The sequence below is a fragment of the Pan troglodytes genome, chromosome 17 (assembly GCF_028858775.2).
Source record: "Pan troglodytes isolate AG18354 chromosome 17, NHGRI_mPanTro3-v2.0_pri, whole genome shotgun sequence".
Classification (NCBI taxonomy): Eukaryota; Metazoa; Chordata; class Mammalia; order Primates; family Hominidae; genus Pan; species Pan troglodytes.
In genome coordinates this window covers 51,713,536-51,725,226 of record NC_072415.2, presented here as the reverse complement: position 1 = coordinate 51,725,226, position 11,691 = coordinate 51,713,536, and the positions used below count along the sequence as shown (strand labels likewise).

The 11,691-nt window shown below is 38.2% G+C and overlaps 1 long non-coding RNA gene across 1 annotated transcript in view; it reads left to right on the top strand.

Annotated features, from left to right (window-relative positions):
- The first annotated feature begins 5,045 nt into the window (after nt 1-5,045).
- LOC107969482 (uncharacterized) overlaps nt 5,046-11,691 on the top strand; it is a 41,511-nt gene continuing 34,865 nt past the window's right edge. The window contains exon 1 of the long non-coding RNA XR_010151908.1: nt 5,046-5,209. This is a non-coding gene — a long non-coding RNA (uncharacterized LOC107969482). The remainder of the gene's footprint in view (nt 5,210-11,691) is intronic.

Here is an 11,691-nt window from a genome sequence, read left to right as displayed (position 1 = left end):
TTTTTTAATTCATATTTTCTTATATTGGATTTTCTTAAAGTTTGATACCCATTCAATGTGTAATCCTTTTGCCTCATTGTATAAACAGCTTATATGTAACAAAGCCTGTGCTTTAGCACAGTTCTGATTTCAGTTCTCAAAACTGTTGAGGAATCTTGTAACATTTGTGACCCAGTATACGAGCATATATTTACATATTTATTTAGAAACTCAGATGCAGCACTGACTTTTGAAAAATTGTCCTGTTTATAGAATGTCGGCATCATTATTTCAAGCAAGACCCCTTTTATCTCTGTACCCCACTCCTGTAATCCTGTTTTTCTTCCACAGCCACTTTATTCTAAGATATACCTTTTTGTTTGTATATGTTCTTATTAGATGTGTTTTATTTGTCAGTATTTTTAATGTCTATAAATGGTGTGAATATAATATTTTGGTTTACTATTATTATTACTTTTGTACTTAGCATTCTCTTTTGAAGATCCATTCACGTTGCACTGAAAATTCACTGGATATTTAGAAGCTAGGAAGCAGCTGGCAAGCAAACAGCCTTGATTCCAATATACAGTAAGAGAAGTCTTATTTACTGTTGGAGTACAGAAGAAGGTATGGTTCCGAAACCCAGACTGGTATTGAAACACCCCGAAGTATCATTATAGCATATCATTAAATACTAAAATATGAGATGCATGGTAATGTTTGGTAACATTTCAAATGAGAGGGAAATCAGTAAAGGATGGGGAGGTGAAAGAAAGCTGGAAATTAAAGGACCCAAGATTTGAAAATGCAGCAGGAAAAGAGATTTAGGAGTTGAAACTGGTGGGCAGAGGAGTGGCAATGTAGCAATGCAAGTAAAGGCATGAACTTGGAGGCTCTGTGATACATGATAGCAAGAAATAATTTAAATAATTTTTATAGACCTATAACAAGGTTGGAAAAGTGGTTTTGCTATGTTGTGTTTGCTATAGGCTTCCTCTGTCTTCTTTTTTTCATATTTACTTCTTTCTACCTCAAATTTTATCTGCTTCTCTGCTGTCATAGACAGCTTCTCTTACATGGTTAGAGAAGACGGTAGCAAAAGCTCCAGCCTATATTTTCTATACAAATAGTGATCCAAGAAGAGGAGGCTCTTTCTCACCCAGATTCTGTTTGTATGTATATTCATGGATATATTATTCCTGATTCTACTTGGATGCCTATCATTGCACCAATCACTGAGAACATGGGAATGGAGTACCACAATTAATCAGGCCTCTACCAATATCCCAGTGACCAAGAAATCCACAGGAGACATGCAGCTGGAGAAAGAGGGCAGTTCCTCCAAGGAAGGCAGGAGCTAGGCAGATAGGAGCAGCAGATGTCCATTAGTTTCCTATGTGACCAGCACAACAATTCGAAGAGGCAGACAGCACAGGAATTCCCATTCTTATTAATAGATGAGGACACAGTACATGAACCAAAGTCAAATAATTTGTAAGTAATTGAACAAGAACTTGGTCAAAATCTACTGAAGGTTTTAGAGTAGTGAAACCTAACAGTTATATTTTATTTTTGGACAAAATTTCCATTTGTTCTTTTGGTTTGTTTCTTTCCCCTGTATTCTTATAAGCTGTGAATCATATGACAACTCTTTAAGAATAAAATTCAGAAAATCAGTGCCAAATGCTTTAAGCACACATGAATATACTCACACACACTCATTTGCACTCACAGAGTTTTGTTATGTTTATTGAGAGTTATTGTGTTCAAGTCACCTTCTACATGCCTTACCTGTATCATCTCATTTATCATTTCATTTAACCCTAATACAATAACTCTAAGGTCTAGGCTGTATTTTTATTTAGTTTGCAATGTCACAGACAAATTAAATAATCTTCCAAGTCCGTATGGATAGTAGGTGGTACAACCCAAATCCATATACAACCCAATAGCCCAAACAGATTTTCTTACCCACCAAACCATACAGCTGAATAATGCATGCACATGTAGGAAAAATAAGTACACATACCTTTTACATGGGCATATTTTAAATAATTCATTTGTGATTGCTAATGACAGACAATCTGTAAACAAATTAAGCCACATGTTTATTCTATTGGAACTTATAAAGCTTCTTAATTTGATATTCTACTGTTCGTTAGAATAAATGGGCACCCATAGGTCTGAACCAAGGTAAATTTAACTGCCAATAGATAATCAGCTTCATTCTTTCTGGGTACATAAAGCCTAAATTAGTGGTGAGGGATAATTCCAGATGTTAAATACAGTCTGATAATTCAGAAGCACATTGTCCTGTGTACCATTCTGTACTTTTATCGTAATCTAAGCACCTCTGCCAGAAATGAAATCTTACTAAATGTATTTTTTATGTTGCATTCTGAATATAATTGATCTTGAGTTATGATATAAAAGACCAGCACTCAGCAGCTGGAAAATAACATTTTGATGGTAGCCCAGACTCGGGAAAAAACACCCCACCACAGAGCCTGTCAATATTCAGCTGACAAAGACTACTCATGCTTGTTTCAGGAGAAGATTTTCAATCTGTCTGCAAGTAGCTGCCAAAACTTTTGGATGAATAGGGAAGAATGCAGTCAATCACCCAGATGTTCTTCCTGCAGGAGGCCACACCCCCAGCTATTTGGAAACAACCAGGTGCCTGGAACAGGAAGACAGCACATCTGGAATAAATGTGTATGTGTGTGTGCATGTGTGTGTATGCGTGTGTGTGAACTTTTTAAGGAGATAGTTTGATGTCATGTTGAAACAATTATTACCGCTCTTGAAGTACCCAACTCTGAGATAAAGTATGCGTCATTGTAGTTTAGAGGAACATTTAAGTGTAGTTCACATTATGTGTTGATCATGTGACAAAATGTTGATAATTCTCTCTCAGGACATCCATGAATGCTGATTATCTAAAGCCCAACCCTATTTGGATATTGAATATTGAACACTTCATCTCTGTTATGGTTAATTTAACACTATATGCACCTCGGTTTTTCTTAACTCCCGCTGTCTCCATCCCAACTTCTAAAACTTTATCAAGGTTATCTAGTTCTGAGTGAATTCAAATGACTGATAAAGATAAGAAAACACTTAGTTTCTCTCTAGTAACAGTAAATGTGAATTAAAATAACAAGATACATTGTAGGGATTTTAAACAGAAGGCAGATATGGTCAAAATGCTTTTTAAAGGCTCAGCTCAAGATGTAAAACAGATCTGAGATTTTTAAAAACATGAACAAAATATGGTAATTTTGTACAAGGAATTATTATAAAAATACTGTTCTAGTAAAATACTGAAAGCTGGTATTGCAGTCCTAATCTTAGATGCAGTGGGGTATCAGAGTCCCAGTCTTGGATGCACAGAGGTAATGGCAGGTTGTGAAGACAGAAAACAGGACCAGGGAATAAGAAAGGTGAACTGTTACCAAACTGTGGAATAAAGGGAGGTGGGTAGAGGGTGTTTTTTTGGTGTGGGGAATAGGATGAAATGTGCTCACTCCATACTGTAGAGGCTGGTAATATGGCTGTGGTGAAGAGGGCACTTGACTAGGAGTCAGGGTGACTGGGAGTCAGCTAATGTACTGTAGACCCTTGGAAAATTTTCTCTACAAAATGACCGAGATCTGTTAATACGTTTCAGCAGTCTTTCTATCCTACCCCACACCTCCGACCTGTATTTGCATTGGGGCTTAAAGTGTTTTGTCTTATAGCTGGCACTAGAATTCCACTTAAAAATGATGTAGTTATTTAGGAAAGTACCTCAGTAACATTCAGATAGAAAGGTGACATCTTACTGAATCTATAGAAACATAAGCCACAAGTGAGATAGTTGCATTACTCTGAGCTAGAAAGAAACAGAAATTAGGACTGGAGAAGAGAGATAGGAGAAGAAAGGAGACAGGAGCCTGTAAGAAGATGCAGGGCTAAGGATTCACAGGTGAAGTGGCCAGTGGAAAAGAGTCCCTGTGGAGTGGGGTAAAACAGATTTAAGAGAAAGCCTACTTGAAAGGTTACCATTCATTTTGAACTTGTTAGCAATTTTGTAATGTAAGATTCCCTTCTTTTTCCCCCCAGATATCAAGAATATCTGATAGGTGTTTAGAGGGAACGGTGAAAGGGGCTTAGTTTTATACTTGAGTTGATGTGGTATAGAACGCAGAGTGTGTGTACCTGAGAAGGTGAGAAGTAAGACCTCTAAGCAAGAGGTCATCAGGATTATATATCCCACTCACTGCCATATTCCCTAGAATTTGGAGAAAAACTGGTGAAGTGGATTTCCAAAGCACATAGAATAGAATATGAGTTATTTAGATAAGTTCTACATAAAGATTTTCAAGGTCAGGGAGCCATGAGCTGACATCTAGGCTATACCAGAGGTCTGGACCCCTACTCTCTTCCTGTTATAATAAAAATGTTTCTTCTTCTTTAAGGAATAGATTTAATGCAACAGCTGAACACTATGATAAATCGTCTGAAACTAGAGTGGGCCATCTGGCTGTCGTGAATAGTCTTAAATAAATCGAACCCAAAGTAAGAAATATAAAGAGACAGTAGGTTCCATCTTAGTTGAGCAAGGTTTAAATGAGCATCTTAGAATGAGCAAGGTTTGGCTGGGCGCGGTGGCTCACGCCTGTAATCCCAGCACTTTGGGAGGCCGAGGCGGGCGGATCACGAGGTCAGGAGACGGAGACCATCCTGGTTAACACGGTGAAACCCTGTCTCTACTAAAAATAAAAACAAAATTAGCTGGGCGTGGCACCTGCGGTCCCAGCTACTCAGGAGACTCAGGCAGGAGAATGGCGTGAACCCAGGAGGCGGAGCTTGTAGTGAGCCGGGATCGCGCCACTGCACTCCAGCCTGGGCGACAGAGCGAGATTCCGTCTCAAAAAGAAAAAAAATATGAGCAAGGTTTAAAAATCATACTCTGGTTTTCAGAGCCTTCTATATTGTCATGTGGAATATGGACTAGTTGTCGATGATTATGACATCATGACTAGTTCTGGACAATGAAAGCAAAAATAGGATTATAAAAGAACTCACAGAATCCAGAATGCCAGAGAGATCCTGCAGATAATCAATTTCTCTGTTCCCATCCATTTGTAGTTAGAGACTCGGCCTTTATTTATCACTAATAGAAGCTTAGTGATGTTACAACACTATCTCTTGATGATTTCTTTTTCTTATACATCTGAATCCAAAGGTATCTATGTATTTATTCATTCATTCTCAAGCATTTATTGAATATTCACTACATGTCAGACACTGATACAGCACTGAGAATGCACAGATAAATAAGATCTGGTCCCTATCCTCAGGAGCACATACTCTGATGAAAAGATAGCAGGCAAACATTGCTAATGGAATTACAAGTCATGACACTTGGCCATTGTTTCAGTGTGAGCATGGTAAAGAGAGATTACCTTTAACTTTGCCTGGGGAAGAGGGAGAGGACTTCAAAGAAGGGGTTACTTGTGAAAAAAAGCATAATATGACCAGAACCAGAAACTTGGGGTACCTTCTAGGAAATAAAATAGGTTTGTTGAGCTGAAATCAAGCATAGAAATATGAAAGGTCTAATTTTATGGGTAGATATTATATTTCTCATCATTATTTTAACCACAAAACAAAACTAATCAGTGTGGATGAAGACACATCCACCTATAGATGAAGAATGTATCTACATATTTATATCTACCATAGATATGTGGCATATTACATAAGTTAATGTGAGCTAAGCTGTTGTAAAAAATAGACCCCAAATTTATTGGCTTAAGAAACAGTTTAGTTCTTGCTTATGTGATTCCAGAGCAGGTTTTCCAGGGCAGAAGGTAGCTCTTCTCTGCACAGAGATTCAGGGAAGCTGGCTATTTCTGTGTATGACTCTGTCATATCCAAGGGTTTCTTTAAACAAAATAGTTAAGACTGAGTCATCATATCCAGGCTCGGGACTAGGAGGGTGAAGTAGACATGCTGCTGCCTTAAAGCTTCTTGCTTTGGTTTGAATGTGTCCTCCCCAAATTCAAATGCTAAAACTTAGTTGTCAATGTGATGGTATTAAGGAGTGGGGCCTTTAAAATGTGGTTAAGTTATGAGGGTGGAGTGCTCATAAATGGGATTAGAACCCGTATGAAAGGGCTTGAGGGAGTGGGCTTTTTCCCTTCTATCTTTTCTGCCATGTGAGGACACAGAGTTTGTCCCCTCTGGAGGATGCAGCAACAAGCTGCCATCTTGGGAGCAGACAGCAGCCCTCGCCAGACACTAACCCTGCAAGCACCTTGGTATTAGACTCCCAGCCTCCAGAATTGTGAGAAATAGATTCTGTTGTTTATTAATTACCCAGTTTTCAGTATTTTGTTATAGCAGCACAAATGGACTAAGACTCCCCGCTAAAGTAGTATACATCCCGTTTACTTATGTTACATTCAATTGGCCAAAATCAGCCTCATAGTTGCATTTAACTACAAAGGAGGTGGGAAAGGTAATTTGGTCATGTGCCCAGGAAGGAAATAGTAGATTTTGATTTCCAGCACGCATTCTTTGTTACAGAAATAAAATTAAAATTGATGAAAATTAAACAGTCTAGATCATTCTAAATGGATGTAAACTTACATAAAATTTATCAGGATAATATATAAATTCCTTCATTTAGGCTAAAAAATTACTTGCAGATACAGAGAATAGTAAAGGCAAATTAACAATGTTCATGTGGGAAAAAGATGTGGAAGTTTTGCTTGAAGACTAATTCAACATGTGCCCACAGTTTAATGTGGTTCCTGAAAAACAAACCAACACACAAACAAAAAGTGAATATAATTATAGGCGGCATCAATACAAGTGTACAGGAAGAAAATGAATTATGTTCTAGAAAGATTTAATTCGAGATCTTTTAATAGTGTTCTGGTTCTATTTTTAAGAGGCACACGAGTAAGCAGAAAGGGTTTAGGATGACAGGGTAACAGAGATATAGAAACTATGTCATGTGAGGACAAGTAGTGTAGAAACCATGTTCTGTCCTAGAGAAGAGGTATGATGATGGAAGGGTGTGTGTGTGTGTGTGTGTGTGTGTGTGCGTGTGTGTGAATTGAAGTAGGAAAAGGTATGGATTAAAGTGGTCTTTAAAATTCAAAGAAATTTAAAGTTTAAATGCTTGAAGTTTAGCCATATGGAAGAGAGAGTAGATTCATTCTCTTCTGCATCACAAAACCAAGGAAGGAACATTTTGGCTTAATATGATGAAGAACTGCATAATTGAAGCTATCCAAGAATGGTGGAATGGGCTGCTTAGAGAATTATCGAGATTCACATCACTGGAAGTGCTTGATCAGAAGCTGAATGACCTCATGTCAAGACTGCTATAGAGAAAATTTGCTCTTAGAGTGGACTAGATGATGTCTAAAATGTTTTCTAATTCTAGCGGAATTGTTTTTACTCCCAACATTTCTGACACCAAATATGTGGTTTTTTCTTCACGCCAACAATCAATTTTCCAACTCTCTGGACACCAACTGAATGTCCAATAACTAAATTTAATTATGACATTAGTGGAGTTAGTGTCAGACTCCACAGGTTAAGGGCTCTGTCTCACAAGACTGCTTCCACTTCAGAAGCCAATTGCAAGTCCCGGACCTCCTGTACTTCTGACTAGTTGGCTATAACAGGAGCTCCCATGACTCCCTCCTTGGGTTTGACAATCTCCTTTTGAGCTAGAATGGCTCACAAAACTTAGTCAAACAGTTTTCTTACTCTTACCGGTTTGTTATAAAGGCTCCAAGTCAGGAGCAGCCAAATGGAGGAGATACATAGGGCAAGGTAGGTGGGAAGGGGTATGCCACCCTGCCAGCAACCTGGAAGCTCTCAGATAACCTAATAGTCCCCATAGGTTAGGAGTATTAATGAAGATTTTATTACATGGGCATGATTGACTAAATCATTGGCCATTTGTGAATAACTCAGTCTCCAGTCTCTCTCCCCTCCATTGATGTTGTTGGGGTGGAACTGAAAGTTCCAACCTTCTAATCATGCATTGGTCTTTTTGGCAATCAGGCCCAACCAGGAGCTATCTAGAGGCCCCCAGCTCAGTCATCTCATTAGTATACACAAAGATGCTCATGACTCCAGACGTTCCAAGGGTCTTAGACGCTGTTGTCTCAGGAACTAAGGACTAATGCCAAATATTAAAACAAAAGATGTTCCTGTCACCCCCGTTGCTCAGGAAAATAAAAAAGATTTTAAGAGCTCTGTGCCAGGAACTCAGGATGAAGACCAAATAACATATATTTTAGTCCATAACAATATAACCCTAGGTTTCACTAAATTTGACATTATTTCTATGGCTCTTCTGGATGATTCAGGCCAAAATAGAATTCCTGTTGAAGTATATGAATAAAAGCTACCACTCTAAACTTGGCCAAGAGACATAGACAGTGTGGCCAACATCATGGACACTCCCTTCCCCACTGGAAAAGCACTTTTATAGTTGTTTAACTAGTAATTATTTTCATGAACACCATTTTGCTTGAAATCAAATACTGAAAGACAAACTATGATTATTCAGACTTGAGAATTTGGCAGACATTTTGAAAATTAACAATGTAAGTCTGTCACTTAAAGAGGACAATGAACAGTATTTATTGTTCATGAAAACATTTGTGCTTTAAAGCAAAAATTAGCAGTGTGGACCACTTGTATTTGCCACATAACCATGGCAGCTTCCCAGTCCTTAGAAGAATTTTCTGATGAGGCCAGTAGTGATATTAACAAATGCGATTTTTTTGGATATTATATAATGAAATGTGTCAACATTTGAATGATCTGTATAACATAGTGAGCCATTATTTTCCAAATGAGCAATTCCAAATGAGCATTGATGTTATAAAAATTATGCATGAATAAAAGATCCAAAGTACACAATAAACCAGTAGATTTTTTATATAACGAAGTACAAAAATTATTGACATGGTTTCAGATTTCACCCCCAAATGACTTTAAAGAAATTTATACTTGCTGAGTTTTGGCATAGCATCAAAGAGAATATCCACAATTATCTGAAATTACTACTAAAATTTAAGTCCCTTTTGACAACATATCTTTGAGGCCAGAGTTTCTTCATGTTCTGTACTCAAACCACACATTGCAATAGATTGAATGCAGAAATAGATTTAAGAATCTAGTCTTTTTCTTTCTTTTTTTAGTCGAATGAAAATTAGAAGTTTATAGAAAATGAGAAAAAAATTATTACAAGCAAGCAGATAAAAAATCAAAACAGGAATTAGACATGGGTCTTGGTTTGATATCTTGGGTACTAAATGAAAACTGTCTGAAGTCATTAGTGAATCTAGCTGTTTTCTAATCAGGCAGATATTTTTTAAAAATTGTGAAAGAAAACCCCAAACAATGCCATTCATCTCCCTAAATTATTTTATTTTGAAAAATAAAGTTACTTTTCATATAAACATGTAAATATGTAATGGATTTATTATTTTTAAAAACTAATAAAAATTTTAAACTTTCATTTTATTTTGTAATATAGTAGATATTTTTTAAAAATCCTTTTGATTTACACTATGCAATTTAATATTTTCAATAACTATGGATGTAGGTAGGCATTATCACATTTTACTTTTCATAAAAGAAAAAAATGGAAAAGTTGGAGGACCCACTTGAGATCATGTAGTGAACTGTAAAATTATAACTCCAATTTAGATTCTTTAGCTCTAGATTAACCTTATGCTTTCTTATAAGCAAAGGCCAAATCAATCCAGACAGAATAGTGGCTGAAGAGGCAACTGTGGCGGCTGCACTAAGGAGGAACTTAAGGAAATTATTGTACTGAACTTGCAAAACTCGTGTGGTGTCATTAGAAAACAACATGATTTATTTTGTCACCGCCTATTCAAACATATGCTACAGGACTAATATTTGCCTTTACCTTTAAGCTAAAACTGAGGCATGGTTCCAGCTCAGTAATGAGTATGTCTAGAATAACACTAAAAATGTAAAACTTCTTTTGAAATTACAGCATCCTCACCTCCCTACCCCAAGATTAGGCCTTGCAAATTTCAAGAGAGCTGTGTGTCTTTCCCCTCCCCACCACCTAGTGAGTGCCACTGCTTTTTGATCACCTTCCTTAATGTAAGTTTTAATAGTGGAGCTGGGAATTGGGGAGGGGATAAAGGAGAGTCAGTGGCAGCAAGAAAGTTCTTACTTGACTGGTGGTATCACTGTGATCTGAGTTTCCTATACCAAAGGCTGATTCTTTCTCTCCTGGAGGTGCTTCTGTGGTTCTATAGAACTCCACCAGCTTCCCTTCCTCCAGTCTAAGTATTTCTGAACATTAGGCCCCTCAAAATGGGTAACTGTATTTCTTTTTCAGCTGGTCACTTGACTTCCGGGTACCCCATGGTACACGTTTTGCTTCCTTTTGCTTGAGTCCTTCTCTGTGCTCAGCTTTTCATTGCCCTCTTGATGAGGATCCAAGACAAACCCACACTATCTCTCTAAAGCTCTTGGTTCTCATCGATTCCACAGGCAGCCTTGAATTTGTGACCTGTCATTGGCGGGAGTATAGTAACTTCACAAACTGTAGTGCTTATCCACCTGTTTTTATCCACGGTGAGTCAGACAACAGTTCATGGCATCCTTCAGATTTTAGGAGACACATATGCAGCTTTTTTTTCTTTTCTTTCTTTTTTTTTTTTTTTTTTTTGACATGGAGTCTCGCTCTGTCACCTGGGCTGGAGTGCAGTGGCACAGTCTCAGTTCACTGAAACCTCTGCCTCACAGGTTCAAGCGATTCTCCTGCCTCAGCCTCCTGAGTAGCTGGGATTACAGGCACCCATGACCACGCCCGGCTAATTTCTTGTATTTTTAGTAGAGATGGGGTTTCACCATGTTAGCCAGGATAGTCTCAGTCTCCTGACTTCGTGATCTGCCCACCTCGGTCTCCCAAAGTGCTGGGATTACAAGCGTGAAACACCATGCCCTGCCTACATATGAAGCTCTTTAAGAGGTCTCACTGCATTACCTCTTTCTAGACTTCAGTTTAAGGGCAGGCATGCCTTACTCTTTTTGGTGTGTTTATTGGTGAGGGAGTGTTAGCTATATTCAAAGCACGGCACCTCACCTAATCTCCAGCTCCTGATGAAAGTGATGGTTTAATAACTACAAATCCAGTTTCAGTCAGCTCCTTTACGGTTCTGTGGAGGAACTCTCACCTCACTGTGAAATGTAGCGTTTATTCAATCTTGAGGTAGATTGCTAAAATGGTCCTCCCCACTTTCTTTTAAAGCTTATCCTTTTATCCAAATGCTGTGCAATGAGACTTTTACTTCATCCCATCAGAAGGTGGAGGGTTTGTTTTTAATTTTATTTATTTATTTGTTTATTTATTGAGACAGTCTCATTGTAGCCCAGCATGGAGTGCAGTGGTGTAATTTCAGCTCACTGCAACCTCCACCTCCCAGCCTCAAGGAATCCTCTAGCCTCAGCCTCATGAGTAGCTGGGACCGCAGGCACGCACCACCATGCCTGGCTAATTTTTTATATTTTTAGTAGAGACAGGATTTCACCAAGTTGCCCAGGCTGGTCTCAAACTCCTAAGCTCAAGCGATCCACCTGCCTTGGCCTCCCAAAATGCTGGAATTACAGGCATGAACCACTGTGCCTAGCCCAGAAGGTGGAGTT